The 19,423-nt window shown below is 41.5% G+C and overlaps 1 pseudogene; it reads right to left on the bottom strand.

Moving 5' to 3' along the window:
* Nucleotides 1-13,591: 13,591 nt before the first annotated feature.
* LOC120065664 lies at nucleotides 13,592-18,274 on the bottom strand (annotated as a pseudogene).
* Between the last annotated feature and the right edge of the window lie 1,149 nt (nucleotides 18,275-19,423).

Raw genomic sequence — 19,423 nt, 5'->3', positions numbered from 1 at the left:
ATGACTTTGTGGCTGTGTTGACGAGTGACGATGAGGGAGAATGTTTTTGCTAGCAAAGGATGACAAATACTGTACTCGGTAAGGTCACTTCCATAGAATTCTATGGTCACTCCCACTAAGGCCAACTTTAAAGTTGATATCCCAGGCTTATATGTGCTGTGTGCAATAACCTGGGGATGACGTTACACCAAGAACCACTTACCTTGATGAAAGCCCCCAACATAAAGACATTGAAAGTGGCTTTCTTCTAGCTTCCTACATGTTCCTCAGTAAACAAACACACACTCAACAATATAACGAGCCATACCGTGCGGTGCTGGGCCCAGTCAGGCCTTTGACACATTCACCCACTCCCTTGCTGAAAGATCAGCCACAAAATGTTGGCACCATTGTAACAGGTTGTAATCAAGCCCTGGTCTACAGCACGGGAACACAAGAGGAATACCCGGTGCGATAGTCTCAGGTTGGATTAATCCAAATCATCTTGGCTCTGATGCATGCACACACACACAAACACACACTTTGCAGGTCCATTAAACCATTTAAATACCTCTAAAACCCTACAGTAACCTGTGGATCATGAGAGAACCTTCATAAATCAGCAGAATGTTAGTCACCTATTTATTGGCACTTTATGTAGTGTCCTGTTATACTTTGTTGGAACTGAGACACCTTTTGTCATTCAAACACATCCATGGCAAGCATTTTGCTACATCCGCAATAACATCTGCTAAACACCTGTATGTGACAAATAAAATTGCATTTGATTAGGACTCTATATTGCATAATGCTGTACTTAATTTAAAGTCAGACCCCTTTGGTGTTGATAACACATACATAAATGCGTTGTATCATATGACCCTGTACTTACTATAAAGTCAGACACCTTTCGCCATTCATAACACATACATAAAGGCGTACTGATGCAAACACAAGTGTATTAACACTTATGGATTTATCACTAACAGCTAAAACAAATAAACATTAAAGACATGTTAAAACCATAGATCACATTTTTTTTTTCATTTTTAAAACAATACAAATACATTAAGTTTAAAAAAGTCCAGCAATGCAGTTACATTGAACATTTCACAGGGCTGTGAATAGTGTAGAATGCCTCTCTGCCTGCTGGATGAGAGCATGTTGGTAATGTCACACGGATATGCCACATTTATGAACCCTTTATAGAGCCGGACATACCGTTATAGATGATTTGTGACACATTTATGTAATGTTTATGAAGGCTTTATGAAGCCTTATATAAACTGCACATAATTTAAAGCGAGACCGGTATTTGTATAGTAACAACAAACAATTGTGTGGTTCCCTTGAATTTATAGATTTGTGGACACGTTTTGTTGAAATAAACTATAGGGAATGTATATGGAATTGCGGTGGGTAATGTTTGACCTTTTAGCGTGAGATACACTACTGTTCAACTTGGGTCACTTAGAAATGTCCTTGTTTTTGAAAGAACAACAGTGAAGAGGCGACTCTGGGATGCTGGCCTTCTAGTTGCAAAGAAAAATACATATCTCAGACTGGCCAATAAAAAGAGAAGATTAAGATGGGCAAAAGAACACAGACGCTGGATAGAGGAACTCTGCCTAGAAGGCCAGCATCCCGGAGTCGCCTCTTCACTGTTGACGTTGAGACTTATGTTTTGCCGGTACTATTTAATGAAGCTGCCAGTTGAGGACTTGTGAGGTGTCTGTTTCTCAAACTAGACACTCTAATGTAGTTGTCCTCTTGCTCAGTTGTGCACCGGGGCCTCCCACTCCTCTTTCTATTCTGGTTAGAGCCAGTTTGCGCTGTTCCGTGAAGGGAGAAGGATACAGCGTTGTACGAGATCTTCAGTTTCTTGGCAATTTCTCGCATGGAATAGTCTTCATTTCTCAGAACAAGAATAGACTGACGGGTTTCAGGAGAAAGTTCTTTGTTTCTGGCCATTTTGAGCCTGTAATCGACCCACAAATACTGATTCTGCAGATACTCAACTAGTCTAAAGAAGTTTTATTGCTTCTTTAATCAGAACAACAGTTTTCAGCTGTGCTAACATAATTGCAAAAGGGTTTTCTACTGATCAATTAGCCTTTTAAAATGATCAACTTGGATTAGCTAACACAACGTGCCATTGGAACACAGGAGTGATGGTTGCTGGTAATGGGCCTCTGTATGCCTATGTAGATATTCCATTAAAAATCAGCCGTTTCCAGCTACAATAGTCATTTACAACATTAACAATGTCTGCACAGTATTTTTGATCAATTTGATGTTATTTTATTGGACAAAAAAATTGCTTTTCTTTCAGAAACAAGGACATTTCTGAGTGACAGCAAACCTTTGAACGGTAGTCTATATTATTTATTATTTATTTAGTCTATATTACAAAGAACACGATCGCTACTCTCTCACATGGTGTACAAGTACAAAAACACAGTGTCAAAAAATGCAGGATGATTGACATTTGCAAGACTTGGCACTGGCAGCCAGGTTGTCAATTATGGCCTTCAAGGAAGGTGTGGTTGGTATTTTAATGCCATTGGCATTAATCCTTAACAGAGTAGATGCTTCAGGTTCCCACCAACTCAGCCATGGGTACAGAGTCATGGGTACAGTCACAAAGACATGAGGCAGAAGGAGCGTAATGTACTGTCTGGATCTTGTGAAGAACCACCCTGTGACATCATTCTTCCACCTTCAGTGTTTCATTGTCTAATTATGAACTAGGCAGTATATTTAACTGGCAGAAAATGAATAGTGGCAAACGGCGGTATGCTCACCCAAAGTTAACTGCTATGCATTTACCTAAGCCTAACCCTTACCTTTAAGCTACAGTCCTTAGCTGAAACAATAACAAAGCAGTCACCACACTTCTGTTTTGGTAAAAATCTGAGGGATGGGCCTGGAGAAATAAACCACTGTTATATTCATAAACCGAGTTATGGATGCAATGACATAGAAACTATAGTTTTAACCATGTGTTTGTTTACATTTACATAGTTTACAAACATTGAACTCTCTGGATAACATGAAAACTGCCTAACCAGCTCTGCTAGGGCGAGTAAAATGGTCAGAGTGGTCTCATTTGTGTCTGGAAGTAGCTAGCAAGCTATCCAACATTAGTTTCGATGCTTGACTCACATTGTAAGGCCAGTACGCTCAAACCAACCCTACTCCTCGGCCAAAGCATCCAGTGTGCGCTCCGAGAGGTCTGAATTTACAAATGGACAATCTGACAACGCTCTGAATTTATGTGTGCATTCTGGCACTCCAGGTTGAATTAAGAACACACCAGAAGTTGTAAAATGTCTAACTAGTAATTTTGTAGGCTTAGTTGTTTTAGTCGTATGTACGGGATACGCATGGTATACAATGTCCAATGAAATGCTTACTTGCAGATTCCTTCTCGACAAAGCAACAACAATAAAACATTACAACAATAAAACATTCTAAAACATTTCGGCAAATCTGACCACGACTCCATTTTGTTGCTCCCAGCCTATAGACAGAAACATGATCCGTGCTCAGATCTGTTCAACGCTCATGTGGACTGGGATATGTTCTGGATAGCATCGGACAACAACATTGATGTATACGCTGATTCGGTGAGCGAGTCAATTAGCAAGTGCATCGGTGATGTTGTAGCCACGGTAACGATTAAAACGTTCCCCAACCAGAAACCGTGGATTGATGGCATTATTCACGCAAAACTGAAAATGCGAACCACTGCTTTTAATCAGGGCAAGGTAACCAGAAACATGACCAAATACAAACAGTGTAGCTATTCCCTCCGCAAGGCAATCAAACAAGCTAAGCGTCAGTATAGAGACAAAGGCCCGCTACCCGCTACCAAAACCTGCAGGCTCTCCTATACCGCAGCCAACTTGAGTAAAACATTTAAACGTGTTAACCCTCGCAAGGCTGCTGGCCCAGACGGCATCCCTAGCCGCGTCCTCAAGCATGCGCACACCAGCTGGTTGGTGTGTTTACGGACATATTCAATCAATCCCTATCCCAGTCTGCTGTTCCCACATGTTTCAAGAGGGCCACCATTGTTCCTGTTCCTAAGAAAGCTAAAAGTAACTGAGCTAAACAACTATCGACCCGTAGCACTCACTTCTGTCATCATGAAGTGCTTTAAGAGACTAGTCAAGGATCATATCACCTCCCCCATACATGACACCCTAGATCCATTCCAATTTGCTTACCACCCCAATAGGTCCACAGACGACGCAATCGCAATCACACTGCACACTGCTCTAACCCATCTGGACAAGAGGAATACCTATGTAAGAATGCTGTTCATCGATTACAGCTCAGCATTTAACACCATAGTACCCTCCAAACTCATCATTAAGCTCGAGACCATGGGTCTCGACCCCGCCCTGTGCAACTGGGTCCTGGACTTTCTGACGGGCCGTCCCCAGGTGGTGAGTGTAGGAAACAACATCTCCACCCCGCTGATCCTCAACACTGGGGCCCCACAAGGGTGCATTCTCAACCCTCTCTTGTACTCCCTGTTCACCCATGACTGTGTGGCCATGCACGCCTCCAACTCAATCATCAGGTTTGCAGACGACCCTACAGTGGTAGGCTTTAATACCAACAACGACAAGGTGGCCTACAGGGAGGAGGTGAGGGCCCTCGGAGTGTGGTGTCAGCAAAATAAGCTCACACTCAACGTCAACAAAACAAAGGAGATGATTGTGGACTTCAGGAAACAGCAGGAGAAGCACCCCTCTATCCATATCGACGGGACAGTAGTGGAGAGTGTGGAAAGTTTTAAGTTCCTCGAAGTACACATCACAGACAAACTGAAATGGTCCACCCACACAGACAGCGTGGTGAAGAAGGCACAACAGTGCCTCTTCAACCTCAAGAGGCTGAAGAAATTTGGCTTGTCACCAAAAACACCAAAACTTTTACAGATGCAGAATCGAGAGTATCCTGTCGGGCTGTATCACCGCCTGGTACGGCAACTGCTCTGCCCACAACCGTAAGGCTCTCCAGAGGGTAGTGAGGTCTGCACAACGCATCACCGGGGGCGAACTACCTGCCCTCCAGGACACCTACACCACCCGATGTCACAGGAAGGCCAAAAAGATTATCAAGGACAACAACCACCCGAGTCACTGCCTGTTCACCCCGCTATCATCCAGAAAGCGAGGTCAGTACAGGTGCATCAAAGCTGTGACCGATAGACTGAAAAACAGCTTCTATCTCAAGGCCATCAGACTGTTAAACAGCCATCACTAACATTGAGTGGCTGCTGCCAACATACTGACTCAAATCTCTAGCCACTTAATAATAAAAAATTGGATGTAATAAATGTATCACTAGTCACTTTAAACAATGCCACTTTATATGTTTACATACTCTACATTACTCATCTCATATGTATATACTGTACTCTATACCATCTACTGCATCTTTTCTATGCCGTTTGGCCATCGCTCATCCATATATGTATATGTACATATTCTTATTCATTCATTTACACTTGTGTGTAGTTGTTGTTAAATTGTTACCTGTTAGATATTACCTGTTAGATATTACTGCACGGTCGAAACTAGAAGCACAAGCATTTCGCTACACTCGCATTAACATCTGCTAACCATGTGTATGTGACCAATTCAATTTGATTTGATTTAAAAGATAAGAATATAAAACATAAAGTAAATGTAAATATTTTGGCATAAGTATAATACAGGAAGGCACAATTTATAGTCCAATATTTACATGTGTATTGGGGAAGGGGAGGATGGGGGGCAGTCTATAAACTGAGCATTATAATAAGAGTCTGGTAGCAGCAGTTGTGATGTGTGTGTAGTGTATGAATGTATACAGTGCCTTCAAAAAGTATTCATACCCCTTGACTTATTCCACATTTTGTGGTGTTAAAGCCTGAATTCAAAATGAATCAAATATTTTTTTTTCTCACCCATCTACACACAATACCCCATAATGACAAAGTGAAAACATGTTTTTAGACAATACTTTGTAGAAGTGATTACAGCTGTGAGTCTTTCTGGGTAAGTCTCTAAGAGCTTTCCACACTTGGATTGTGCAACATTTGCCCATTATTCTTTTCAAAATTCTTCAAGCTCTGTCAAATGTATTGTTTATCATTACTACACAACCATTTTTAGGTCTTGCAATAGACTTTTTTTTTTAAGTAAAAACTGGTAAGCAACTCCAGTGTAGATTTAGCCTTGAGTTTTAGGTTATTGTCCTGCTAAAAGGTGAATTTATCTCCCAGTGTCAGGTGGAAAGCAGACTGAACCAGGTTTTCCTCTGGGATTTTGCCTGTGCATAGCTCCATTGCAATTTTTTTTCATCATGAAAAACTCCCCAGTCCTTAACGATTACAAGCATACCCATAACACGATGCTGCCACCACCATGCTTGAAAATATGGAGAGTGGTACTAAGTAATGTGTTGTGTTGGATTTGCCCCAAACTTAACACTTTGTATTCAGGAAAAAAAAGTTAATTGATTTGCTGTATTACTTTAGTGCCTTATTGCAAGCAGGATGCATGTTTTGGAATATTTGTATTCTGTACAGGCATCTTTCTTTTCACTCTGTCAATTAGGTTAGTATTGTGGAGTAACTACAATGTTTTTCATCATCCTCAGTTTTCTCCTATCACAGCCATTCAACTCTGTAACTGTTTTAAAGTCACCATTGGCCTCATGGTGAAATCCCTGAGCGGTTTCCTTCCTGTCCGACAACTGAGTTAGGAAGGACGCCTGTATCTTTGTAGTGACTGGGTGTATTGATACACCATCCAAAGTGTTATTAATAACTTAAAATCAAATCAAATCAAATTTTGATTTCACCATGCTCAACGGGATATTCAATGTCTGCTTTATTTATTTGTTTTACCCATCTACTAGTAGCATCACTTCTTTGCGAGGCATTGGAAAACCTACCTGGTCTATGTGGTTGAATCTGTGTTTGAAATTCACTGCTCAACTGAGGGACGTTACCGATAACTGCATGTGTGGATTACAGAGATGAGGTAGTCATTCAAAAATCATGTTAAACACTATTATTGCACACAGAGTGAGTCCATGCAACGTATTATGTGACTTAAGAAAATTCTTACTCCTGAACTTATTTCGGCTTGCCAATAGGTTGAATACTTATTGATTCAAGACATTTCAACTTTTTATTTCTTATTCATTTCTAAAAACGTAATTTCACTTTGTCATTATCGGGTTAATCCATTTTAAATTCAGGCTGTACACAAGCAAAATGTAGGAAAAGTCAAGGGGTGTGAATACTTTCTGAAGGCACTGTATGTGTGTGTTTGCATGTCTATGTCGATGTGTGCATCTGTGGTACGGTGCAGAAAATGAAAACAGCTGGTCAGTCCAGTTCAAGTGTTCAGCAGTCTGATGGCTTGTAGATAGAAACTGTCTCTGAGCCTGTTGGTATCAGACCTCATGCTGCGTTACCATCTGCCAAACAGTAAGAGAGATTACAGCTCGTGGCTAGGGTGTGTGGAGTCCTTTGATGCTGCGCGCCTTCCTCAGTCACTGTTCCAGGTAGATGTCCTGGATGGGCGGGAACATGGTCCCAGTATTGTACTGGGCCGTCTTTGCCATCCGCTGGAGGGCCTTGCGGTCGGGGACGGAGAAATTCCCGTACCAGGCCGCGATGCAACCGGTCAGGACACTCTTGATGGTGCAGCGGTAGTATTTGGAGAGAAACCGGGGCGGTATGCCTCATTTTTTCAGCAGCCTTAGGAAGTAGAGACGCTGTTGTGCCATCTTGACAAGAGTTGTTCCACGGAAAGTCCTCAGTGATGTGGACGCCGATGGACTTAAAACTTGTGACTTGATGTGGATCGGGGCATGTTCCCTCCTCTGCTTCCTGCAGTCAACAATCAACTCCTTTGTTTTGCTGATGTTGAGGGAGAGGTTGTTTTCAGGAAACTACAATGCTAGTTCACTTACCTCCGCCCTATAGGCTGACTCTGCGTTGTTGGTTATCAGGCCTATCAGGTGGTGTCGTCAGTAACCTTTATGATGGAGTTGGTGTCGTGCAAAGCCACGCAGTCGTGGGTGAACAGATAGTACTGCAGAGGACTGAGGACACAGCCCTGGGGGGCTCCTGTGTTAAGAGTCAGTGTGGAGGAGGTGTTGTTGCTAATCCTCACAGCACCCTTAAAGGGGCAACAAGCAGTTGACTTATAATTTAATAATTTATTTTCATGAGCTTAGTTCAACTGTTGTGCCCCATTAGAACCCAAAATATAAGCTTGTATGACTCCAATGTTTGTAAACAAAGTAAATGTAAACAAACACTGTACAGCCTCAAAACATAGTTAAAACTATAATGTTGATATCATGGATGGCCAGTCCTTGCATCCATAGCTCTGTCTATGAATTTGAGAGTTGTTATATTTCCCCAGCCCCATTCCTCAGCTTTTACCGAAACAGTTGCAGAGGATATGCTTTGTTATTGTTTCAACTGTTGATTGGCGCTTCAAAGAGCCAATCTGCTGTTGCTACATCCATTTTTGGACTTACAAATTAAACATTGGCAGGAGTAACCTTTGTTGTTGTTTCAACTGCTAATTGCCACTTTAACCTTAAACCCTCATTTCTAAACCTGCCTTTATGTCATATGTGTATCAGGGTGAATATTTAGAATATCGAGGTTATGTGTCCTTACTGAAAGGATAAGAGATTCAAAATGGATAAAGTTGCCATAACAATGTTCAACATTTTGTTTCCTCCATTGCAACACAGGAAAGGTCACCATCTTACCTTCTTAGTCATCTATGCTGTTGCTCATCACACGTGAGGAGAGAGACTTTCAAACATATTTGTTTTGGTTTATTGTGATACATTTTTCCCTAAAAATAACAATCCACACAAGTTAATTCCAAATATTTTTTTCTGAAAAATATTCCATATGTCACACAAGTCTTCCTTGTCTGTAGAGTACCAGGATGTCCATCGGGCAAGGTGGTATGAATGGAATGAACTCCTATGGTCTCAATTCTGATCTGCAACATTATTTCCTCAAGCCCCGTTTGCTCCTGGTCCCCTTGGTACTGAGAAGAGACACAAGGTTAACACTGTTATATCAACCAGGCCACCCACCAGCCAAGAAGACAAGTATGTCTCCAAGTGAATCCACACTCAAGCCACCTAATTACATTGCTTGAGAGGTTGACACTGCAAGGTATGAGTGGGAAACCCAGTACAATACCAATAGGTAAACCCAATAGGGAAAGAAAGAATTCAGAAAACAAACAATCCTACCAAGTGTTTGGCTTTATTGTCCAATGGCAATTGGTTTACTCTTCTCAGATATCCTGCTATACTATACAAACATGGGTAATGTATCGTATAGTAATTAGAATGAAGAGTCAGCACAACCATTGTGGTCTGATCCCCGAGATGCGTGTACCACTGATGCGGAACAGCATTACAAGGGGAGACATCGCACGTTTCATATGCATTGTCAACGGAACCTGCCATGCCTTCTCCTCCTGAAATATGTTACCTTCATTCTAACCTTTGAAGGAAGCCATGAAGCCATGTTTAGTGTTTTTATGTGTGTAAGCCCCCAGGCATGTGTAGCATGGTGCAGATCATGTCCCCATACCCTGGCAGTGGTTGTTTGAATGTGATGCCCCTTTAGAGAGAAGCCAGTAAAGGCTGTTGAAAGCAATGTGTCATGAGACAGGGATTAAGCAAATTCATAGAGCTTGACTCTGCCACTGAGAATAACTGCGGGCTCATTTTATGTAGCTACTCTGGTGAGTGATTTTTTTTGCTTTATGCTGGCAACCAGACAGCACATTACGCCACATCGCCACATGTACTATGCCACAATGTGCGATTTCAGCATTCGGTTCACCTCCCCAGATATTAAATTACACACTGATGTTTTAGGCAATATCGATAGTATTGATTAACACCCAGATTGAAGTGGGATTAAATATTGATTAACACCCAGATTGAAGTGGGATTAAGTCTGGCAAATTGGTGCAGGTCTGAAACCATTGAGAAATAGCCATTTCATCCAACAGTGTGGGGCCCGCAGCCTCATGATAGCCGTTTCATGTCCTTCTTAGGACACGTACTGAGATGCTCAGGCTAGTTTACTAGAGTCTGGGAAATAAAAAAAACTGTCAGATCAGACCCAAATATAGTGCCTTCAGATATCCTACATGAGGTATCTGAAGGTAGGTCTGGCATGTTTAGAATACCAGTGTTAAGTCTTCTGTATTTTATTGTGGGGCGTATTACTAGTTGTGACCTCACAGGTAGATTTGGCCTTTCAGCTGTTGCAGTTCCATTGTATCCCGTGTGTGTGTGTGTGTGTGTGTGTGTGTGTGTGTGTGTGTGTGTGTGTGTGTGTGTGTGTGTGTGTGTGTGTGTGTGTGTGTGTGTGTGTGTGTGTGTGTGTGTGTGTGTGTTGACATGCATGCTTGTATTTGTTGTTTTGGTTGTTCAGGCGCCCTATAGGCTGCTCTCTTCTCAGACCATTTTCTTTAATTAACCCCCAGGCCTTTGTTGTCTGAATCCCGGCGGGCTGGGTGTGCAACAGCGCCAGCCCCACTCAGCCCCTCTCAATTCCTCTCAGCCTGCAGCTGTTAGTAGAGTCACTTCAAACAACTGGCAACAGGCGGAGGGTGGAAGGGATGGAAAGACAGGAGGGGGCAGAAACTTGATTAGGCTCAAGGTGAGCCTCTACATTGGGACGGCTTATCAGTCTTAGCAGGGTATTATCACTACTGGAAGGAAACTAGGCAGAATATAGAGAGTTTAGAAATTACAAATACGATTAAGAAATGACAAGATAGAAAATATAGGAGGAAATTAGGATTCTTGGAATGTGTTGTGTATGTTTAAGAAGCATATAGAAGTGGAGGCTCCTCAGAGGAGGAAGTGCAGGACCATCCTACTAAGTGAATTTCAGGAACATGTATATAGTGAAAAATTAAGAAAGTTATCCTTTAAAGAGAAAACTATACTATATATATTAATGTCAGCAAATAACTAATTAAAACACACTGTTTTGCAATGGTCTACAGTATCCTCAACAGCACCCTCTAGGGTAGCACCATATTGTAGACGGAGGACAGCTAGCTTCCGTCCTCCTCTGGGTATATTCACTTCAATACAAAACCTACGAGGCTCATGGTTTTCACCCCCTTCCATAGACTTACATTGTAATCATGACGACTTCCGGAGGATGTCCTCCAACCTATCAGAGCTGTTGCAGTATGAACTGACATGTTGTCCATCCAATCAAAGTATCGGAGAATGAATATAGTGCTGAAAGCATAAGCTACAGCTAGCTAGTGCTGCAGTGAATAAAGTGTGGTGAGTAGTTAACTCAAAGAGAGAGAAAGTTTTGAACAAATTAATTTCTAAAAACATTAAGGAGAAGCAGTTTACCTTTCACTTACTTAGCTAATACAGCTAATTTAGTCTACTCAACAACCTGACTCAAACAGAGAGTAATGCTCTTTATGTCAGCTAGCTGGCTAAGGCTATCCAACACTGCAACTCTTCCAAGTCAAGGTAAGCTTTCAGTTTTATACATTTATTGCCCCGGGGCCCTCTGGTGTAACTGGTAAACTGCTTCTGTACACTGTAAAATGGAACGAAACAGGGAGGGGACCTACCTTTGTCCAATAGAAAGTCTTGTTTTAGTTTTCCATTTTGCAACTGTTAAGATGAATGATTACTCCCCAGCGGGCTAGATGCATGCAAGACTGTGCAAGGCGGTATTGTATGTGTCACTATCTGTCACTTTGATGACCCCAATTTGTCTTTCAACCGTTTGTAGCAACCTCATGATCGGTATAGGGCAAATTGAAGTATCATGTTAGTAGCCTAAACCTACCAATGTTACATTGAGCTGGGTGAATGGAATATGAACGACAGTCATCCAATATGCTGTAATAGTGAGGTCTGCACAACGCATCACTGGGGGCAAACTACCTGCCCTCCAGGACACCTACACCACCTGATGTCACAGGAAGGCCAAAAAGATCATCAAGGACAACAACCACCCGAGCCACTGCCTGTTCACCCCGCTATCATCCAGAAGGCGAGGTCAGTACAGGTGCATCAAAGCTGGGACCGAGAGACTGAAAAACAGCTTTTATCTCAAGGCCATCAGACTGTTAAACAGCCATCACTAACATTGAGTGGCTGCTGCCAACATACTGACTCAATCTCTAGCCACTTTAATAATAAACAATTGGATGTAATAAATGTATCACTAGTCACTTTAAACTATGCCACTTTATATAATGTGTACATACCCTACACTACTCATCTCAAATGTATATACTGTACTCTATACCATCTACTGCATCTTGCCTATGCCGTTCGGCCATCACTCATCCATATATATTTTTATGTACATATTCTTATTCATTCCTTCACACTTGTGTGTATAAGGTAGTAGTTGCGAAATTATTAGATTACTTGTTAGATATTACTGCATGGTCGGAACAAGAAGCACAAGCATTTCGCTACACTCGCATTAACATCTGCTAAACATGTGTATGTGACAAATACAATTTTATTGGATTTGAATAGAAATAAGGCCATGCTCCTCCCTAACTTTAAACGACACACGCCGCCACTGGTATCTAGGTCATGCCTTTTGTACTTACACTTTCTGATGATCGCTGACTCGATTCCTGAGTACGGTGACCTATATAAATTAGAGTTTTGACAGTAAATACAACCATCTACACACACACTAAATGTTAATGTTTTGAAATGTATGTCAATTGTAAAGACTTTATGTTGTTGTCTGTACCGTCTTTTTCGTTATGTGTCGGACCCCAGTAAGACTAGCTGTCGCCATTGGCGTCGGCTAATGGGGATCCTAATAAATCAAATCTTTAATCAACATCTAACATATGTCTTTATACTTCTCTTGGATCACAGCCAATTGACTTTTCTATGCCTCCCTGTCAAGTCCATTGAGATATAGTTACCAGATCTTGAATGAACTCTAGGTTGAGGTTTTGTGGTGTTGTGTTGTTAATTTATACAAAAGTAGTATATCAATCCCTACTCATGTCGCAGGAGTAGTTAGCAAGGCTGGTGTTTATAAAATAAAATAAAAAGCATGCTTATACTTTCACTTTCATGTGAATCATATGCACATATCATTTTTTCATTTCAGTTTGATGCTATAGCCTAAAGTCTGGAATGAAAAGAAAGTGGCATAATCTTACATCATATTTCTGTCGCGAGTGTTTGTACTGGAGATCAAATTTCTCCGCCTCAAGTTGATGTATCCACTTCCACAGTTCAGTAGCCTTCTCTCTACACGAGGGAGAGAGTGGAAATAATCGAAAATAACGGAAATTAGGACAATCCTATAAATGCTGCTCAGCGGTTAACTGAATATCTGTAGCACAGTGAGAGAGTAGTCATTCATCTCGTTCGGGTGAGATTATAACATTACTAATTATTGGATAATACCCCTTTCATACTGTATATTATCACTACATGCCAGTGTAAAGTTTTTTCTCAACCATACCTCAGTTTGTCCTCTTTGAGATGGTCAATATTCAGCTCATTATGCCGTTCACTTAAGATCGCTCTCTTCTTCTCTCGCTCTGTTTTCTTTTTTGGCCCACCTTTCTTTTCTGTCTGTAGTTACAGTATAACGAGATGTACAGATATTAGCTATAAATTAGACTCTGGTAACAATTCAGAAAGTCTGGTGCTGTGAGGGTGTTTTTGGATGATTTCTGTCACCTTGTACCCGCTGAACTGCAAGTTGGTGAGGACCTTTTTTTTCTTGGCGTCATCCTCTGCTTTCTTCTTAAATTCCTCTTCCTCCTTTCTTGCCTTTTCCTCCTGGAGATGAGAGAAAAACGCAACATTGCCACAGTTGTCCTACTTTTCTACTAATGTGCAGTGTTCACGCTGTCCACTGCCGATCCTTGTGTTGCAATGGGGATACTCACGTTTATTCTGTTTTGACGCTCCTTTTCTTTCTCCGTTCGGATCCTCACTTGCTCTGCTCTCTCAGACCTGCGCTTCTCCTGAGATACAGAGGGGATAGTATTAGATTAGTTATAACCCCATCGCACAGATATCCAGTGGTGTCAAGTACTTAAGTAAAAATACTTTAAAGTACTACTTATGTCGTTTTTGGGGTATCTGTACTTTACTATTAATATTTTTTTTAAATGTAGGGGTACTATTAATATTTTGACTACTTTTACTTTTACTTCACTACAATCCTAAAGAAAATTATGTACTTTATACTCCATACAAGTACTTGATACATTTTGAATGCTTAGCAGGACAGGAAAATGGTCTAATTCACACACTTATCAAGAGAACATCCCTGGTCATCCCTACTGCCTCTGATCTGGGGGGCTCACTAAACAAATGCTTCATTTGTAAATTATGTCTGAGAGTTGGAGCGTGCCCCTGGCTATCCATAAATAATTAAAAACTAGAACATGTGGCCGTCTGCTTTGTTTAATATAAGGAATTTTAAATGATTTATACTTGTACTTTTACTTTTGATACTTAAGTACATTTTAGCAATTACATTTACTTTTGATACTTAAGTATATTTAAAACCAAATACTTTTAGACTTTTTCTCAATTCGTTTTTTATTGGGTGACTTTCACTTTTACTTGAGTCATTTTCTATTAAGGTATCTTTCATTTGACTTAAATATGACAATTGGGTACTTTTTCCACCACTGCAGATATCCCTATTTATGTACCCATGTATCATAACCAAAAGTATTTGACTAGAACTGTATGTGAGGCAATGACAGAGCGAGCAGTAGGCTATCTGAACACAGAATGATGTAACTGTAGGCTATCTGAATGCAGAATGATGTAACTGTAGGCTATCTGAACACAGAATGATGTAACTGTAGGCTATCTGAATGCAGAATGATGTAACAGTATCTCACAATACGATCAGTGAGGTTGATGAGCTCCTCTTCTTCCTTCTTGCGACTCTCAAAATGGGCCTCGATAAGCGTCTGCAGCTCAGTCAGGTCCTTCTCCATACGCTTGCGGTGGATATCCTACAGGCAGGACAGGTTCAAGGATGAGAGGTCAGAGGACAGGGTGAGAAAACATGCAGGGAGGACATGGTTAGTTGCTCGAGGTAGAAGTTGAATTTAACCACAGATCTAGGATCAGATAACCCCTACAACTCCATCCTAATCTTAACCATTAAGTGATGACAAAATATCTGTCAGTGGTTAGGGACAACTTGATCCAACTCCAGGTCAGTATAGGTCCTTATATTCAGTATACTTGTGTAGCTACAGTGAGGCAAACTGACATCAAAGTCCACTTTCTCTCCATCTGGGATTTTGGGAGGCACCAGGCTGGTCTGAGGCATGAAGGCTGGTCTGAGGATGATAGAAAATATAAGTTTTCTCTTGGATGTGAAATATTTCCTAAACTGAGTTCAGATTATCCAGATTAATTTTGAATCTTACTTTGGTTTAGGTTTTTCCCAACCTTCTTCCCGAGTGGGGAAAAAGGAGAACTCAGTTAATGACATATTTAAATGTACTTGACAGAACATTGCAAAACTGGTCAATGTTTAACTTTCACACACAAATGTAACTTTCACACATTCTTTCATAACCAGGTATTGATTGATAAGCCTTTACCTACCTCCTTCCTCCTGCTCCCCCTCGGCGTCTGGTAAAAGAAGCCAGGGTCAATACAATGTCAACTATGACAGATGTGAAAAGGTGCCGAGAGCAGAGACTGAAATAGAGCCATGATAAGACCCATGGAAGCCCAGGGGGACAGCGGTGCTAAACCAGATTAGAAAAAGGTCTGTGACCTGCTTGATCACCCCTCCCCACTCCAGCCCCTGCTCACATCTCTCCTCTGCTGGCTGTGTTGTACCTCATCCATACAGGCCTTTCTAACACATGCCCCCGTCACGCATGTCAAGCAGTGATTCTTTTTTCCACCAAGAATGTGGTTTTTCAAAAAACAAATACTACAGCTTCCATTTTCTAAATAACGTTTTGGATTTAATATTAAATAGAGCAAAGTGCTCACCTTGTTATCTTTAATTTAACCTGACCTCATTATTTAAAAAAAAAATGTAACCTTTATTTAACTAGGCAAGTCAGTTAGGAACAATTTCTTATTTACAATGACGGCCTACCCGGACGATGCTGGGCCAATTGAGCACCGCCCTATGGGACTCCCAATCACGGGCCGGATGTGATACAGCCTGGATTCAAACCAGGGACTGTAGTGACGCCTCTTGCACTGAGATGCAGCCTTAGACCGCTGCGCCACTCGGGAGCCCTGATATCAAGAGCCATGTAGAGCTTTGAACCCTACTATCCTATTCCAGCTTGAGAATATACATAATTGCATTTCACTGAAACAGCCATGCTTTCAGGATCATTACACACAGGTGAAAAATGTGTGTGTGTATACAGTTTGTATAGTTGTTACTGTCGGTGTTACTAGGCTAGCTAGCTTGCATGCATGAGCACAAGCAGCACTACATTCTACCTCCTCCTTCTCCTCAGCAACCTCCTCCTCCACTTCGTCTGTTGCAAAGCCAACGCATATTGTGAGAGCAGGGCAGTCATTCTCAAGCCAAGACATGGGCATACAGAGTAGGAATATAATAACTAGAAATAACTAGAAAGGCAAAGTAGTAATTAAAGACAGCATTCTATTTTTCTTTTAATCAAAGTAATTATTTCTGCCAGTTTGTCAACCCTTTTTCCTCACACTGTGAATTGACTGAGTGTAACAGCACAGCTGCCTTTTATTCCCTCATAAGGATTGGTGTCCTCAATGTGAGCAGCACTCCAGGTAGAGTGATACAGCTCTCTAAAAGCTCTCTCATTGTGGCAGTGGTGCATTTCATGCCTGAATATCAAAGGTCACCATTCATTCCTCAGTCCGAGTGCCAGTCAGAGCACAGCAGTCGGTAACACTGACTCTGTTGTTCCGCTTAGAGGGAAACACGAACCACATCGCCAGGAGTTCTATCTTGGCCGAGAGTGGCATTGTGCATCTTTCCCCTAGTGTTCCCTATTCTGGACTACCTGACCCACATAACACTATAACACCAACTCTAACGCCACATGAGGATGAGACATGTGCTTGTTGAAGTCAGGGACAGCCGCGCCGAAGCCCAACAGCATGGCGACAAGACGGGACAGAAATAGAGATAGGTGACGGGTACCCAGGCACCAGCATACCTTTCATGTAAAAAATCAGAACAAAACAATTCCCCAGGGAACGTGCTTAGGGGGCAGGCAGAGACAGCGGCAAGGAAGGGAAGTGGGGTTAGGATGGTCGACCTGATGGCCAAAGACAAAAGTTGTCTGTATGGCGCAGAAGCTTATACCACAGCGGTAGCTATACAGTAGTCCCATGACTAATTTATGCACTCTAGTGGAGATGCCAGGGGCTTAGTGGACTCTGCTTTTTTGGTGACTCAAGCTGTAGAGGAAGCTGTGGTGTGTAAAAAGGGTAACAAAGTGGCAGAACTAATAATTGCTTCAAAGTTTTAATTCAGACAATTCAATAATGTCATTTTACACTCAATATAATGGTATTACATTATTGGGTTTTTATAGTAAACAGCCTACTAAATTCACTGGTTCTGTAAGATATTGTTTGTAATACATACCAACAATATCCTCCTCTCCTTCTGACCACATGCACAGAGAAGGAAGATCATTAGGTACAGTACCAGCCACATGTGAAAGCAGTACATGAACACAACAGCAGCATGGAGAACTATGTAAACAAACAATAATAAATCAGTATAAAGTATATTTTACACTAAACTGTATTTAGACAATCACATCAGCAAATAGTTGTGCCTAGATTATTCTTAAGCGTTCTGTAAAAATCATATACTGTGTATTGGAAATGGATGAAATAAAATCCTAAACGATTTTCACTATCCCCCATGATGAAACGTTGACATACCTGTAGCTGCACCTGAGCCCTTACTGCATAAAGTATGTCTTTACTCAAAGTATGTTTATCGGCATTTAGATATGTTGTTTTCCCCCAAGATAATATTTGAATTGATGCAATGACTTACGTTCTTTCTCCCTGAAAGAATAACACATCAAAATAATTGTGTTATGATCCAATTCCATTATGGAATCACTCACAAGCATTGATCAACAAATAAATCACAACCGGTAGACAGAATACAGACTATTCGATTGATGAACTGGTCATTTACTTACTCATATTCAACCTCTTCTGTGTCTGACATCTTTAGAATTTACCTGCGTAAATGTGTGTGGAGTAGCATAGAAAAATCAAAGCAAATATTCCTTGTGATCTATAAAATGTATAGTAATTCATATTATTGTACATAGTGAACCATCTATAAGCAATAGAGCCAAAGAGTTAAACTGTTTCCGCATAGAAATTGATTCTGTATGTAAACACAAAACATGCAGACTTACCCAGAGTGGTGCAGTGTGGGCTTGAGATGGGGGGACAATGTGGGATTGTATTGTATACCAGTCTCTGTTGGAACCATAAGCTTTTAAACCCTGTTGAGGATCACATGGCCCTCTCTGGCTGTGTCTACAATGGGTGGGCAGATACCCGCAAACAGATGGTAGCCTGCATCACATACAATGAGTAAACAAGTGTTCTCCGTAGGCTTCACTTCAGTCTATTTTTACATAGACTGGGACTGGACAACCATAGATGCTCCCAAATAGGGATGAATGTCAGGTTTGGCGGGGAAAGGGAAGGATTAAGTTTATGCCCCCCTACATGCACGAATGTACAAAAGCATGCACACCCTCCCACAGAAATGTACACGTACTATGTTATGTTGACCTCTAAGTGCATGTTGCGCGCACACACACACACACACAACACACAGAAGAGCATTCGAACAGGAACATCTTAACATCTTACCCCAGAGCAAAGTCTGACATCACTTTACAAATTCAAAGAACAAAAGAGCATGGGTCAACACCTCTGACCTGAGTTACTGCGGGGCCACTATCTTCCTGGTTAGGTCACCAGATACACTATTAGGTGCTATGTAGAACCTAAAAGAGTTCTTCGCCTGTCCCCATAGGAGAACCTATCAAGGCTCAGGCTAAGACGCAGATGCAGACACATGAGATGGATACTACGAGTTTCACTTTATTATAGTACAAGGGGCAGGCAAAAGGTAAGTCAAGGCAGGCAAAGAGTCGTAATCCAAATCAGTCAGGCAGGTACATGATGGCAGGCACGATCAGGGTCAGGACAGGCAGAAAGGTCAGAACTGGGAAGACTAGGAAGAAACAAAAACTAGAGCACAGGAAACAGGGCAACACACTGGTAGGACTTGACAGGAGACAAAGGGCTGTGAGATAGAGGTTTAATCCTAGACACATGAAAAGTGGCATGTATA

The sequence above is a fragment of the Salvelinus namaycush genome, chromosome 20, assembly GCF_016432855.1.
Source record: "Salvelinus namaycush isolate Seneca chromosome 20, SaNama_1.0, whole genome shotgun sequence".
Classification (NCBI taxonomy): domain Eukaryota; kingdom Metazoa; phylum Chordata; class Actinopteri; order Salmoniformes; family Salmonidae; genus Salvelinus; species Salvelinus namaycush.
Note: the sequence above shows the minus strand (reverse complement) of the source record. Positions and strands in the feature narration are given on the sequence as shown.